At 39.2% G+C, this 16,292-nt stretch overlaps 1 long non-coding RNA gene across 1 annotated transcript in view; it reads right to left on the bottom strand.

Annotated features, from left to right (window-relative positions):
* Positions 1-309: 309 nt before the first annotated feature.
* The window catches only part of LOC137218870 (uncharacterized), a 242,407-nt gene continuing 226,424 nt past the window's right edge, over positions 310-16,292 (bottom strand). Inside the window, exon 5 of the long non-coding RNA XR_010940901.1 lies at positions 310-776. This is a non-coding gene — a long non-coding RNA (uncharacterized lncRNA). The remainder of the gene's footprint in view (positions 777-16,292) is intronic.

The raw sequence follows: 16,292 nt of genomic DNA, 5'->3' as shown, positions 1-16,292 counted from the left end.
ATAAGAGGAGAGAATCAGGCAGCAGCAAGATTGGAAGAGATAATGGCTGAGATGTTCCTGAACTGCTGAAATATCAAACATACAGATCTGAGAAGCTCTATGAATCCCAAGCAAGAGAAATAAGCTCAAACCTGGAGAGAAAAAAAGCTAAAGAAGTAAGAATTAGATGGTTAAAACATCTGTAATAAAGAGTCTGACTCCCTTTTTGATGTTTCTTGATGGCTTTCAAGTCCCACATCTGTACAAGCTGATAAGAAAGCCCAAGTGTTCTCTCCTTTGGCATCAGGAAGAAGTTCAAATTATGCAGTTCCATCCTTTATTCACGATAAAAGCCTAGTCAGTCTTTTTTCTCTGCTCTTTCAAGACATTTTTAGATCACCTTGGGAGCCTGCCCTGCTCTCTTCAGAAAGCCTCATTATGTGAGTAATAAACTTATTCACATCTTCTCAGGGCATGTGTGGCATCATCAGTCTCAACATCTGAACTAAACTTTGGGTGAGGGTTCATATTGCTTGTAGAGGATGCTGGCAAGCTTGTGCTTTAGGCTTTGCTGGTTTGTGCTGCACTTATAAAATCCTACCAAGCTTCTGTTTAGATATAACCAACTGTCTCAGATCAAGCTGCCATAACAAAATACCATAGACTTAAGCAACAGAAGTTTATTTCTCACGGTTCTGGAGGCTGCAAAGTCCAAGATCAAGGTGCCAACCAATTTGGTTCCTGGTGAGAGCCCTCTTCTCAGACTGCAGATGGCTATCTTCTAACTGTGTCCTCACCTGGTGAAGAGAGAGGGAGAAAGTGAACTCTCTAGTATCTCTTTTTATAAGGACACTAATCCTATTGGATCAGGCCTCCATCTTTATTACCTCATTTAATCTTAATTAGCTCCTATAAATGCCCTATTTCCAAATACAGTCACAGATGAGAGTTGGGGCTTTAACACATGAATTTTGGGAAGACACAAACTTTAAGTTCACAATACCAACTTAAGTTGGAAGTTTTTGATAATGTTTAGAGACAGGACCATAGGACCCTCCTTAAAATGGCTTGGGTAGTGTATCTCAGCCTGGACCTGTGTGTTTCAGATTGAAGTATGTGTCTTATTCCAGTATAAGCCACAACTGACATCAGGGTCAGGGGAGCAACACTTCCTGTGACGATTGAGTGTGTCTCAACCAGGCATTAATCCCATTCTACAGAGTGTCCAGGGGAGAAAGACTGATACCCTGTGCAATATATGAGCCCATTGGATGATAGCTCATACGGAGGAAGAGAAATTGCAAAGTAGCATGCTGAGGTTATACTACTAAAAGTAAATGGTTCACTAGGACCCTACAAAATGCCATTGTTGCTGCTGCTAGCTATGCTTCTGTCACAACAAAGATCCTGATCCTCAGGGTTATAGGGAACACAGCCATGGCATCCCTGCAGAATAGCCACTGACATAACACTGGCAAAGTTTCCTAACCCTAACGATACTGATTTGAGGCTCTCTGGAAGGATAAAGACAAATATTAGCAGAGTAGAGGTATATATATATATATATAAAATATATATAGTAACCATCAAAAAAGAAAAAACAAAAATACCTGAATATAGGGTGAGCAAACAAAAAAATGAAAACAGAGGAGGAGCTTCAAGATAGCGGAAGAGTAAGACGCGGAGATCACCTTCCTCCCCACAAATACATCAGAAATACATCTACATGTGGAACAACTCCTACAGAACACCTACTGAACGCTGGCAGAAGACCTCAGACCTCCCAAAAGGCAAGAAACTCCCCACGTACCTGGGTAGGGAAAAAGAAAAAACAGAGACAAAAGAATACGGACAGGACCTACACCAGTGGGAGGGAGCTGTGACGGAGGAAAGGTTTCCACACACTAGGAAGCCCCTCGCGGGCGGAGACTGCGGTTGGCAGAGGGGGGAAGCTTCGAAGCCGCGGAGGAGAGCACAGCCACAGGGGTGCGGAGGGCAAAGCGGATAGACTCCAGCACAGAGGATCGGTGCCGACCAGCAATCACCAGCCCGAGAGGCTTGTCTGCTCACCTGCCTGGACGGGCGGGGGCTGGGAGCTGAGGCTTGGGCTTCAGAGCTTAGATCCCAGGGAGAGGACTGGAGTCAGCTGCGTGAACACAGCCTGAAGGAGGCTAGTGCGCCATGGCTAGCCGGGAGAGGGTCTAGGAAAAAGTCTGGAGCTGCCGAAGAGGCAAGAGACTTTTTCTTGCCTCTTTGTTTCCTGGTGCGCGAGGAGAGGGGATTAAGAGCGCTGCTTACAGGAGCGCCACAGGGCTTCCCTGGTGGATCAGTGGTTGAGAGTCACCTGCCGATGCAGGTGACAAGGGTTCGCGCCCCGGTCCGGGAAGATCCCACATGCCGCGGAGCAGCTAGGCCCGTGAGCCATGGCCGCTGAGCCTGCGCATCCGGAGCCTGTGCTCCACAACAGGAGAGGCCACAACAGTGAGAGGCCCGCATACCGCAAAAAAAAAAAAAAAAAAGAGCTCCAGAGACAGGCGCGAGCTGCGGCTATCAGGGTGGACACCAGAGATGGGCATGGGACGCTAAGGCTGATGCTGCCACCACCAAGAAACCTGTGTGCAAGCACAGGTCACTCTCCACACCTCCTCTCCCGGGAGCCTGTGCAGCCCGCCACTGCCCCGTGATCCAGGGACAACTTCCACAGAAGAACTACACGGCACACCTCAGGCTGGTGCAATGTCACGCTGGCCTCTGCCGCCGCAGGCTCGCCGCACACACAGTACCCCTTGCTCCCGCTGGCCTGAGGGAGCCAGAGCCCCCGAATCAGCTGCTCCTTTAACCCCGTCCTGTCTGAGCGAAGAACAGACGCCCTCAGGGGACCTACACGCGGGGGCGGGGCCAAATCCAAAGCTGAAACCCGGGAGCTGTGCGAACAAGGAAGAGAAAGGGAAATCTCTCCCAGCAGCCTCAGGAGCAGCAGATTAAATCTCCACAATCAATTTGATGTACCCTGCATCTGTGGAATACCTGATTGACAACGAATCATCCCAAACTGAGGAGATGGACTTAGGGAGCAACGATATATATATATATTTTCCCCTTTTTCCCTTTTTGTGAGTGTGTATGCATATGGTGCTGTGTGTGATTTTGTCTGTATAGTTTTGCTTTTACCATTTGTCCTAGGGTTCTGTCTCTCCGGTTTTTTTGTTTTGTTTTGTTTTACTATAGTTTTCAGCGATTGTTATCATTGGTGGATTTCTTTTTTGGTTGTTCTTTCCTTTTAATTATTAAAAAAAACTTTTTTTAAATAATTATTTTCTGTTTTTTATTTTAATAACATTTTAATTAAATTTTATTATATTATATTTTATTTTACTTTATCTTTTCCTTTCTTTGTTTGTTTTTTCTCCTTTTTATTGTGAGCCATGTGGATGACAGGCTCTTGGTGCTCCAGCCAGGCATGAGGGCTGTGCCTCTTCAGTGGGAGATCCAAGTTCAGGACATAGGTCCACCAGAGACCTCCCAGCTCCATGTAATATCAAATGGCAAAAAACTCCCAGAGATCTCCATCTCAATATCAGGACCCAGCTCCACTCAACAACCAGCAAGCTACAGTGCTGGACACCCTATGCCAAACAACTAGCAAGACAGGAACACAACCCCACCCATTAGCAGAGAGGCTGCCTAAAATCATAATAAGGTCACAAACACCCCAAAACACACCACCAGGCGTGGACCTGCCCACAAGAAAGAAAAGATCCAGCCTCATCCACCAGAACACAGGCACTAGTCCCCTCCCCCAGGAAGCCTACACAACCCACTGAACCAACCTTAGCCACTGGGGGCAGACACCCAAAACAACAGGAACTACGAACCTGCAGCCTGCAAAAAGGAAAACCCAAACACAGTAAGTTAAGCAAAATGAGAAGACAGAGAAACACACAGCAGATGAAGGACCAAGGTAAAAACCCACCAGACCTAACAAATGAAGAGGAAATAGACAGTCTACCTGAAAAAGATTTCAGAATAATGATAGTAAAGATGATCCAAAATCTTGTAAATAGAATGGAGAAAATAAAAGAAACGTTTAACAAGGGCCTAGAAGAACTAAAGAGCAAACAAACAATTATGAACAACACAATAAATGAAATTAAAAGTTCTCTAGAAGGGATCAATAGTAGAATAACTAAGGAAGAAGAATGGATAAGTGACCTGGAAGATAAAATAGTGGAAATAACTACAGCAGAGCAGAATAAAGAAAAATGAATGAAAAGAATTGAAGACAGTTTCAGAGACATCTGGGACAATATTAAATGCAGCAACATTCAAATTATAGGGGTCCCAGAAGAAGAATAGAAAAAGAAAAGGACTGAGAAAATATTTGAAGAGATTATAGTTGAAAACTTCCCTAATATGGGAAAGGAAATAGGTAATCAAGTCCAGGAAGCACAGAGAGTCCCATACAGGATAAGTCCAAGGAGAAACACACCAATACACATATTAACGAAACTATCAAAAATTAAAAACAAAGAAAAAATATTAAAAGCAGCAAGGGAAAAAAACAAATAACATACAGGGAGTCCCCATAGGGTTAACAGCAGAAACTGATCTTTCAGCAGAAACTCTGCAAGCCAGAAGGGAGTGGCAGGACATATTTAAAGTGATGAAAGGGAAAAACCTAAAACCAAGATTACTCTACCCAGCAAGGATCTCATTCAGTTTTGATGGAGAAATTAAAAGCTTTACTATGAGCAAAAGCTAAGAGAATTCAGCACCACCAAACCAGCTTTACAACAAATGCTAAAAGAACTTCTCTAGGCAGGAAACAGACATACAGAAGGAAAAGACGTACAATAATAAACCCAAAACAATTAAGAAAATGGTAATAGGAACAAACATATAGAAAATTACCTTAAATGTAAATGGATTAAATGCTCCAACCAAAAGACATAGACCAGCTGAATGGATACAAAAACAAGACCCGTGTATATACTGTCTACAAGAGACCGACCTCAGACTTAGGGACACATACAGACTGAAAGTGAGGGGATGGAAAAGATATTCCATGCAAATAGTAGTCAAAAGAAAGCTGGAATAGCAATTCTCATATCAGACAAAATAGACCTTAAAACAAAGACTATTACAAGAGACAAAAAAGGACACTACATAATGATCAAGGGATCAATCCAAGAAGAAGATATATGAATTGCAAAATTTATGCACTCAACATAGAAGCACCTCAGTATATAAGGCAAATACTAGCCATAAAAGGGGATATCGAAAGTAACACTATCATAGTAGGGGACTTTAACACCCCACGTTCACCATGGACAGATCATCCAAAATGAAAATAAATAAGGAAACACAAGCTTTAAATGATACATTAAACAAGATGGACTCAATTGATAATTATAGGACATTCCATCCAAAAACAACAGAATACACTTTCTTCTCAAGTGCTCATGGAAGATTCTCCAGGATAAATCATATCGGGGGTCACAAATCAAGCCTTGGTAAATTTAAGAAAATTGAAACCGTATCAAGTAGCTTTTCTGACCAAAACGCTATGAAACTAGATATCAATTACAGGAAAAATATCTGTAAAAAATACAAACACATGGAAGCCAAACAATAATAATAAACAAGAGGTCACTGAAGAAATCAAAGAGGAAATCAGAAAATACCTAGAAGCAAATGACAATGAAAACACGGTGACACAAAACCTATGGGATGCAGCAAAAGCAGTTCTAAGAGGGAAGTTTATAGCAATACAATCCTACCTTAAGAAACAGGAAACTTCTCAAATAAACAACCTAACATTACACCTAAAGCAATTAGAGAAGAAGAACAATAAAAACCCAAAGTTAACAGAAGGAAAGAAATCATAAAGAGCAGATCAGAAAAAAATGAAAAAGAAATGAAGGAAATGATAACAAAGACCAATTAAACTAAAAGCTGGTTATTTGAGAAGATAAACAATATTGATAAACCATTAGCCAGACTCATCAAGCAAAAAAGGGAGAAGACTCAAATCAATAGAATTAGAAATGAAAATGGAGAAGTGACAACTGACACTGCAGAAATACAAAGGATCGTAAGAGATTACTACAAGCAGCTATATGCCAATAAAATGGAAAACCTGGAAGAAATAGACAAATTCTTAGAAATGCACAACCTTCCGAGACTGAACCAGGAAGAAATAGGAAATATGAACAGACCAATCACAAGCAATGAAATTGAAACTGTGATTAAAAATCTTCCAACAAACAAAAGCCTAGGACCAGATGGCTTCACAGGCAAATTCTATCAAATATTTAGAGAAGAGCTAACACCTATCCTTCTGAAACTCTTCCAAAATATAGCAGAGGGAGGAATACTCCCAAACCCATTCTACGAGGCCACCATCACCCTGATACCAAAACCAGAAAAAGATGTCACAAAAAAGGAAACTGCAGACCAACATCACAGATGAATATAGATGCAAAAATCCTCTACAAAATACTAGCAAACAGAATCCAACAGCACATTAAAAGGATCATACACCATGATCAAGTGGGGTTTATTCCAGGAATGCAAGGACTCTTCAATATATGCAAATCAATCAATGTGATACACCATATTAACAAATTGAAGGAGAAAAACAATATGATCATCTCAATAAATGCAGAAAAGTTTTAGACAAAATTCAACACCATTTTATGGTAAAAACCCTGCAGAAAGTAGGCATAGAGGGAACTTACTTCAACATAATAATGGCCTAGAGGGAACTTACATCAACATAATAATGGCCATATATGACAAACCAACAGCCAATATCGTCCTCAATGGTGAAAAACTGAAACCATTTCCACTAAGATCAGGAACAAGACAAGGTTGCCCACTCTCACCACTATTATTCAACATAGTTTTGGAAGTTTTATCCACAGCAGTCAGAGAAGAAAAAGAAATGAAAGGAATCCAAATAGGAAAAGAAGAAGTAAAGCTGTCACTGTTTGCAGATGACATGATACTATACATAGAGAATCTTAAAGATGCTACCAGAAAACTACTAGAGCTAATAGATGAATTTGGTAAAATAGCAGGATACAAAATTAATGCACAGAACTCTCTCGCATTCCTATACACTAATGATGAAAAATCTGAAAGTGAAATTAAGAAAACACTCCCATTTACCATTGCAACAAAAAGAATAAAATACCTAGGAATAAACCTACCTAAGGAGACAAAATACCTGTATCCAAAAATTATAAGACACTGATGAAAGAAATTAAATATGATACAAATAGGTGGAGAGATATACCATGTTCTTGGACTGGAAGAATCAACATTGTGAAAATGACTCTACCACCCAAAGCAATCTACATATTTAATGCAATACCTATCAAACTACCACTCATATTTTTCACAGCACTAGAACAAAAAATTTCACATTTGTATGGAAACACAAAAGACCCCGTATAGCCAAAGCAATCTTGAGAAAGTAAAACGGAGCTGGAGGAATCAGGCTCCCTGACCTCAGACTATACTACAAAGCTACAGTAATCAAGACAGTATGGTACTGGCAAAAAAAGAGAAATATAGATCAACGGAACAGGATAGAAACCCCAGAGATAAACCCATGCACATATGGTCACCTTATCTTTCATAAAGGAGGCAAGAATACACAATGGAGAAAAGACAGCCTCTTGTATAAGTGTTGCTGGTAAAACTGGACAGCTACATGTAAAAGAATGAAATTAGAACACTCCCTAACACCATATTCAAAAATAAACTCAAAATGGATTAAAGACCTAAATGTAAGGCCAGACACTATCAAACTCTTAGCAGAAAACATAGGCAGAACACTCAATGACATAAATCACAGCAAGATCCTTTTTGACCCACCTCCTAGAGAAATGGAAATAAAAATGAAAAGAAACAAATGGGACCTAATGAAACTTAAAAGCTTTTGCACAGCAAAGGAAACCATAAACAAGACCAAAAGACAATCTTCAGAATGGAAGAAAATGTTTGCAAATGAAACAATTGACAAAGGATTAATCTCCAAAATTTATAAGCATCTCATGCAGCTCAATATCCAAAAAGCAAACAACCCAATCCAAAAATGGGCAGAAGAGCTAAACAGACATTTCTCCAAAGAAGATAAACAGACTGCCAACAAACACATGAAAGAGTGCTCAACATCATTAATCATTAGAGAAATGCAAATCAAAACTACAATTCGATATCACCTCACACCATTCAGAATGGCCATCATCAAAAATATCTACAAACAATAAATGCTGGTTAGGGTGTGGAGAAAAGGGAACACTCTTGCACTGTTGGTGGGAATGTAAATTGATACAGCCACTATGGAGAACAGTATGGAGGTTCCTTAAAAAACTGAAAATAGAACTACCATATGACCCAACTAAAAATAGAACTACCATATGACCCAGCAATCCCACTACTTGGCATATACCCTGAGAAAACCATAATTCAAAAAGAGTTATGTACAACAATGTTCATTGCAACTCTATTTTCAATAGTCAGGACATGGAAGCAACCTAAGTGTCCATCAATAGATGAATGGATAAAGAAGATGTGGCACATATATACAATGGAATATTACTCAGCCATAAAAAGAAATGAAATTGAGTTATTTGTAGTGAGGTGGATGGACCTAGAGTCTGTCATACAGAGTGAAGTAAGTCAGAAAGAGAAAACAAATACCATACGCTAAAACATATATATAGAATCTAAAAAAAAAAAAAAGTCATTAAGAACCTAGGGGTAAGACAGGAATAAAGATGCAGACCTACTAGAGAATGGACTTAGGACATAGGGAGGGGGAAGGGTAAGCTGGGACAAAGTGAGAGAGTGTTAGTGTATATATGGACATATATACACTACCAAATGTAAACTAGATAGCTAGTGGGTAGCAGTCGTATAGCACAGGGAGATCAGCTCAGTGCTTGTGACCAGCTAGCAGGGTAGGATATGGAGGGTGGGAGGGAGGGAGATGGAAGATGGGAGAGATATGGGGATATATGTATATGTATAACTGATTCACTTTGTTATAAAGCAGAAACGAACACACCATTGTAAAGCAATTATACTCCAATAAAAATTTTAAGAAAAAAATAAAATAAAAAAATAAATTACCAAAAAAAAAAAAAAAAAACAGAGGAAAAATAATGAAAACAGAGGTCCAAAATTTGACCCAACTTAAAACCCAAAATTCACTAAAAGGATTTATGGGGGAAAAAAGATAAGTGGGTGCTGATTTGCATTTTGCCTCTGTAACAGGTTCTAAATTAAATTTAACATCTACTGAATTTAACAAATTGGCAAATCTTTGTGGCCTTAATCATTATGGGGACAGAAATTACAGCTATCCCTGGAGATCACATGACACTTAAACAAGGCACCCCTATAATGTTGCGGGAGTCACTGAACCTAAAATAGAGGATAACATGTATGCCTTACCTTAGCCATGGAACTATTGCCTTGCTTAAACTCCCTGTAGTCATAGTGCCCAATTTTCTAAAATATCCCATAGTGGTCATGGCTGCTCTGACTCAATGAGCAATAAATTAAAATTAAATTAAGTCTTTGGCACTTACAATTGGCTTGATAAAATGAGACCCTATGGACATTTCCCCAAGATAAAACAGTTCATAATGCCCAATGTAAATTAAAATAGGGCCTTCAAGGATTGAAACCCATTATGTAAGACCTATTTAGGGAAGGGGTGGTTATTTCCACTGCTTCTCTAATTAACAGTCCTGCTTTTAAACCTGGAAAAAATGGAAGGCACCTCATAGTGGATTACTGTAATGTTAATGCTGTAGTCACACCAATTAATGCCCCCATACCCAGTACTATCAAAATTACTGACTCCATCCAACCAGCAACTGGCAAATACTTGGTAGTCATAGATTTGGCTAATATATTCAGTGTCTACTTCAATAGCCTCTTGGATGCAGTTTGCTTTCATCTTCTAAGGGACTCGATAGTGCATCCTATCTGGTTACTCATGGGCTACCTCAACTTCCCTGTGATCATACATAATCTCTGCAGGTACAATCTTAACTGCATCCAACTTTCTCCAGAAGCACAGGTATGCTAGCACACTGATGACATCCTTCTCCAAGGAAATTCATTTGCTAAATTAATTCAGAACATACAAATACCAAGGGGTTCACAAAAATAACATGGGCCATTGTCCCACACAGCATACAAGTCCCCACCACTTTGGTTAAATTCCTGAAAATTATTTGATAAACTGAGAGCTGTTCCATCCCTAACACTGTCAAGAAATAGCTATGGACCCTCTCAGCACCCATGATGTTAAAACAAATCCTAAATCATTTAGGTTTTGTGTTTTGGAGACAACATATTCCTCATTTACAAATCTTACTGTTACACACAAATCAGTTCACAATAAATAGAATATCATACAACAAAAGGCTCTAGAATCTGTCCAAATTGTAATGTAACAGGCACTTCCATTACTACACCCCCCAAAGACTCCTTCATTCTAGGAGCTTTAGCAACCTCCTTTCATTCCCCTTAGAGCCCCTTGTCCACCCATGATGCTCATAAGTTGCCCACAGGATTTTGTTACAAGAAAGGGCCCTCACTGACACCACATCATATCCATTAATGTAGCCGTTGTCTGTACACTGAGCTATCCTGAAAACAGAGGCTTTTCAGGACCTGAGTCTATGACCTTCACACCCAGATGCCCATTATGCCCTGGGTCATGGAAGTAGCACCTCATGAGCTCAGCATAGCCACAGAAGTCTCCCTGCTATAAGATGGAGCCAAACCTGGGCCCTCTGGCTTATTCCACCTGCAAGAGTGGGAAAGAGGGTGGGAGCAGAAGGGTAGTGTCCTGTCCTCATTCCCTTGACAATGACAAAGGAGGTCACCCCTCTTCTGCACCCTTTATCCTCCCGAGGAGCCCCTTGATGTCAACTGAGTATGCATCAAAGGGAGTTTATATAAGAAGGATGGAAGAGCCACCATTACATGAGACAGAGGTCATGGGAGAGATGCTGCTTTTCATCCTTTAACCGCATGTTCTAGATCAAGAATGGAACCCAGGAGTCAGCAAAATTGGCTGAACGTCAGTTAGCCATCTTAACATGGGATACCCTGGCCAACAGTCAGCCTCATCTGTACATTTTTACCAATTTCTGGGTCTCATCCAGTCAATGACAGCAACATTTCTTTATCCATAATTTTGCGTTTGGAAGAAACAACTTTAGGTATCTCTTGTTTCACAGATATCCAAAATGTAGATTAAGGTCTTAGATGTCCCTGCATGTGCTAAGACTAACTACAAGGCCTCACACTAAGTTATCACTTATCCCCTCCAGAGTTCCAAACATAATTGATAGTGACCAGGGCACTAGTTTCACTTCTCAGAATATACAATGCTGGGCTCTTGAACAAAGTATTTGGTAGAACTTTCAACACTGTTACCAGTTTCAGGCTACAGTCCTCATAAAGCATCATAATGTCTTACTTAATGTAGGTCAAATTCAATTAAATGAAACATGGCACATTTTAGTCATCAGTCAAATATCAGGAATAAATGTAACAAGGAGCCTGACTCCATTTTTGATGCTTGACCACTAACAACTTTCAAGCCCCACCAATCTCCTTTCCCCATCTGTCCCATATCTCGGCAAGCTGATAAGAAAGCCCATTTTTTCCCTCCTTTGGCACTGGCAAGAAATTCAAATCACACAAATCTAGGCCAGCACACAGGAACATTTGCCCCTGTCTCAAACCTAAAATAAAAGCCTATCAAGTCTCCCTTCTCTGCACCCTCAAAACATTTTGAAACCAGCTTGGGAACCTGCCGTATCTCCCCACAAAACTTCATTAAATATTCATAAACTTTTTCATACTCTCTTTGTGTGTGTGCAGTGTCATTAGTCTTAATATTCAGAAGAAATTTGGGGTGGGAGCATCTGTCCTGTCTCTGTAGGTGACTACATCATCACCTATTTTTTTTAATCAAATAAAAATTAATTAAAAAGTAAGTTAAATTTATAAAAATAAGTGTTCTGTGGAATTTGTACTATTTGAAAGCAGAATGAAAATATTTAGTATATTCCAATTTCAATAAGTTAATTCTACATGCTAAAAATTTCTAAACTAACCATGGAAAACATGTATGTACAACTTAAAATCTAGTATACAAAAGAAACTGATAGGAGAAAAAAAATCCATTCACTATAAGGCAAGAATGGAGGAGAAAACATATAGAAATAGAACAATGAAAAGTATAAAATAAGATATTAGAAATTAAAATCATGATTAATAAGCAAAAATGCAAATTGATTAAATGTTAACATAAAAAGATAAGAATTTTCAAGCCATATTTCAAAATTCTGCTCTATGCTATCTCCAAGAAGTATATCCCAAATATAAGAATATATACATGCTCAAAGAAAAAAGGATAAAAAAATACAAAGCAAACACCAATTTTAAAAAGCTGATGTAGTGGAGCTTCAAGATGGCGGAAGAGTACGAAGTGGAGATCACCTTCCTCCCCACAAATACACAAGAAATACATCTACATGTGGAACAACTCCTACAGAACACCTACTGAATGCTGGCAGAAGACCTCAGACCTACCAAAAGGCAAGAAACTCCCCACGTACCTGGGTAGGGGGAAAAAAAAAAGAAAAAACAGAGACAAAAGAATAGGGACGGAACCAGCACCAGTGGGAGGAGCTGTGATGGAGGAAAGGTTTCCACATACTAGGAAGCCCCTTCATGGGCAGAGACTGCGGTGGGCGGAGGGGGTAAGATTCGGGGCCACGGAGGAGAGCACAGCAAAAGGGTGTGGAGGGCAAAGTGGAGAGAATCCCACACAGAGGATCGGTGTTGACCAGCACTCACCAGCCCGAGAGGCTTGTCTGCTCACCCGCTGGGACGGGCGGGGGCAGGGAGTTGAGGCTCGGGGTTCAACATGCGAATAATAGTGGTCCCAGAAGAAAAAGAGAAAAAGAAAGGGACTGAGAAAATATTTGAAGAGATTATAGTTGAAAACTTCACTATATGGGAAAGGAAATAGTCAATCAAGTCCATGAAGCACAGAGAGTGCTATACAGGATAAATCCAAGGAGAAACACACCAAGACACATAAGAATCAAACTATCAAAAACTAAATAGAAAGAACAAATATTAAAAAACAGCAAGTGAAAAACAACAAATAACACACAACGGAATCCCCATAAGGTTAACAGCTGATCTTTCAGCAGAAACTCTGCAAGCCAGAAGGGAGTGGCAGGACATATTTAAAGTGATGAAGGAGAAAAACCTACAGCCAAGATTACTCTACCCAGCAAGGATCTCATTCAGATTTGACAGAGAAATTAAAAGCTTTACTGACGAGCAAAAGCTAAGAAAATTCAGCACCACCAAACCAGCTTTACAACAAATGCTAAAAGAACTTCTCTAGGCAGGAAACACAAGAGAAGGAAAAGACCTACAATAATAAACCCAAAACAATTAAGAAAATGGTAATAGGAACATACATATCGATAATTACCTTAAATGTAAATGGATTAAATGCTCCAACCAAAAGACATAGACTGGCTGAATGGATACAGAACCAAGACCCGTATATATGCTGTCTACAAAAGTCCCACTTCAGACCTAGGGACACATACATACTAAAAGTGAGGGGATGGAAAAAGATATTCCATGCAAATGGAAGTCAAAAGAAAGCTGGAGTAGCAATATTCATATCTGACAAAATAGACTCTAAAAAAAGACTATTACAAGAGACAAAAAAGGACACTACATAATGATTAAGGGATTAATCCAAGAAGAAGATACAAGAACTGTAAATATTTATGCACCCAACATAGGAGCACCTCAATACATAAGGCAAATGCTAACAGCCATAAAAGGGGAAATCGACAGTAACACAGTCATAGTAGGGGACTTTAACACCCCACTTTCACCAATGGACAGATAATCCAAAAAAAAATAAATAAGGAAACACAAGCTTTACATGATACATTAAACAAGATGGACTTAATTGATATTTATAGGACATTCCATCCAAAAACAACAGAATACACATTCTTCTCAAGTGCTCATGGAACATTCTCCAGGGTAGATCATATCTTGGGTCGCAAATCAAGCCTTGGTAAATTTAAGAAAATTGAAATCATATCAAGTATCATTTCTGACCACAATGCTATGAGACTAGATATCAATTACAGGAAAAAATCTGTAAGAAATACAAACACATGGAGGCTAAACAACACACCACTTAATAACCAAGAGACCACTGAAGAAATCAAAGAGGAAATCAAAAAATACCTAGAGGGTTTCCCTGGTGGCGCAGTGGTTGAGAGTCCACCTGCCGATGCAGGGGACGTGGGTTTGTGCCCCGGTCTGGGAGGATCCCACGTGCCATGGAGCGGCTGGGCCCGTGAGCCATGGCCGCTGGGCCTGCGCATCCAGAGCCTGTGCTCCATGGCGGGAGAGACCAGAGCAGTGAGAGGCCCGTGTACCACAAAAAAAAAAAAAAAAAAAAAAAAAAAAAACCTATAAACAAATGACCTTGAAAACACGACGACCCAAAACCTATGGGATGCAGCAAAAGCAGTTGTAAGAGGGAAGTTTATAGCAATACAATCCTACCTTAAGAAACAAGAAACATCTCAAATGAACAACCTAACCTTACACCTAAAGCAATTGGAGAAAGAAGAACAAAAAACCCTCCAAATTTAGCAGAAGGAAAGAAATCATAAAGATCAGATCAGAAATAAATGAAAATGAAATGAAGGAAACGATAGCAAACTTCAAGAAAACCAGAAGCTGGTTCTTTGAGAAGATAAACAAAATTGATAAACCATTAGCCAGACTTATCAAGAAAAAAAGGGAGAAGACTCAAATCAATAGAATTAGAAATGAAAATGGAGAACAACTGACACTGCAGAAATACAAAGGATCATGAGAGATTACTACAAGCAGCTATATGCCAATAAAATAAAATCTGAAAGAAATGGACAATTTCTTAGAAATACACAACCTTCCAAGACTGAACCAAAAAGAAATAGAAAATATGAACAGACCAATCACAAGCAATGAAATTGAAACTGTGATTAAAAATCCTACAACAAACAAAAGCCTAGGACCAGATGGCTTCACAGGCAAATTCTATGAAACATTTGGAGAAGAGCTAACACCTATCCTTCTCAAACTCTTCCAAAATATAGCAGAGGGAGGAACACTCCCAAGCTCATTCTACGAGACCACCATCACCTTGATACCAAAACCAGACAAGGATGTCACAAAGAAAACTACAGGCCCATATCATTGATGAACATAGGTGTAAAAATCCTCAACAAAATACTAGCAAACAGAATCCAACAGCACACTAAAAGGATTATACACTATGATCAAATGGGGTTTATTCCATGAATGCAAGGATTGTTCAATATACGCAAATCAATCAACGTGATACACCATATTAACAAACTGAGGAGAAAAACGATATGATCATCTCAATAGATGCAGAGAAAGCTTTTGACTAAATTCAACACCGATTTTTGATAAAAGCCATCCAGAAAGAAGGCATAGAGGGAAGTTTCCTCAATATAATAAAGGCCATATGTGACAAACTCACAGCCAACATCATCCTCAATGGTGAAAAACTGAAGCCATTTCCACTAAGATCAGGAACAAGACAAGGTTGCCCACTCTCACCACTCTTATTCAACATAGTTTTGGAAGTTTTAGCCATAGCAATCAGAGAAGAAAAGGAAATAAAAGGAAGCCAAATTGGAAAAGAAGTAAAGCTGTCACTGTTTGCAGATGACATGATACTATACATAGAGAATCCTAAAGATGCTACCAGAAAACTACTAGAGCTAATCAATGAATTTGGTAAAGTAGCAGGATACAAAATTGTATATGTATAACTGATTCACTTTGTTATAAAGCAGAAACTAACACACCATTGTAAAGCAATTATACTCCAAAAAAGATGTAAAAAAAAAAAGTTGATGTAGCAATTAATATCAGTAAGACAAAAATCATTAGTAAAGAAAAATATAACATTACATAACAATTTTAAATGTGTATGTACCCAATAACATATTACATGAAACAGAAAAACAGAAAAAATAAATTTCTGAATAGAATGGTATAAATATGTTAATAGATATTAACATATTTTTAAAGGAATTGTTAGTTCAAGCAGCAAAGTTATGAATGTCCCAGATTCTCTAGTATCTTGCCAAGAATCAGCATGGTCAGTCTTCACATTAGCTATTTTAAAACATGTGTAG

The sequence above is a fragment of the Pseudorca crassidens genome, chromosome 2, assembly GCF_039906515.1.
Source record: "Pseudorca crassidens isolate mPseCra1 chromosome 2, mPseCra1.hap1, whole genome shotgun sequence".
Lineage (NCBI taxonomy): Eukaryota > Metazoa > Chordata > Mammalia > Artiodactyla > Delphinidae > Pseudorca > Pseudorca crassidens.
Note: the sequence above shows the minus strand (reverse complement) of the source record. Positions and strands in the feature narration are given on the sequence as shown.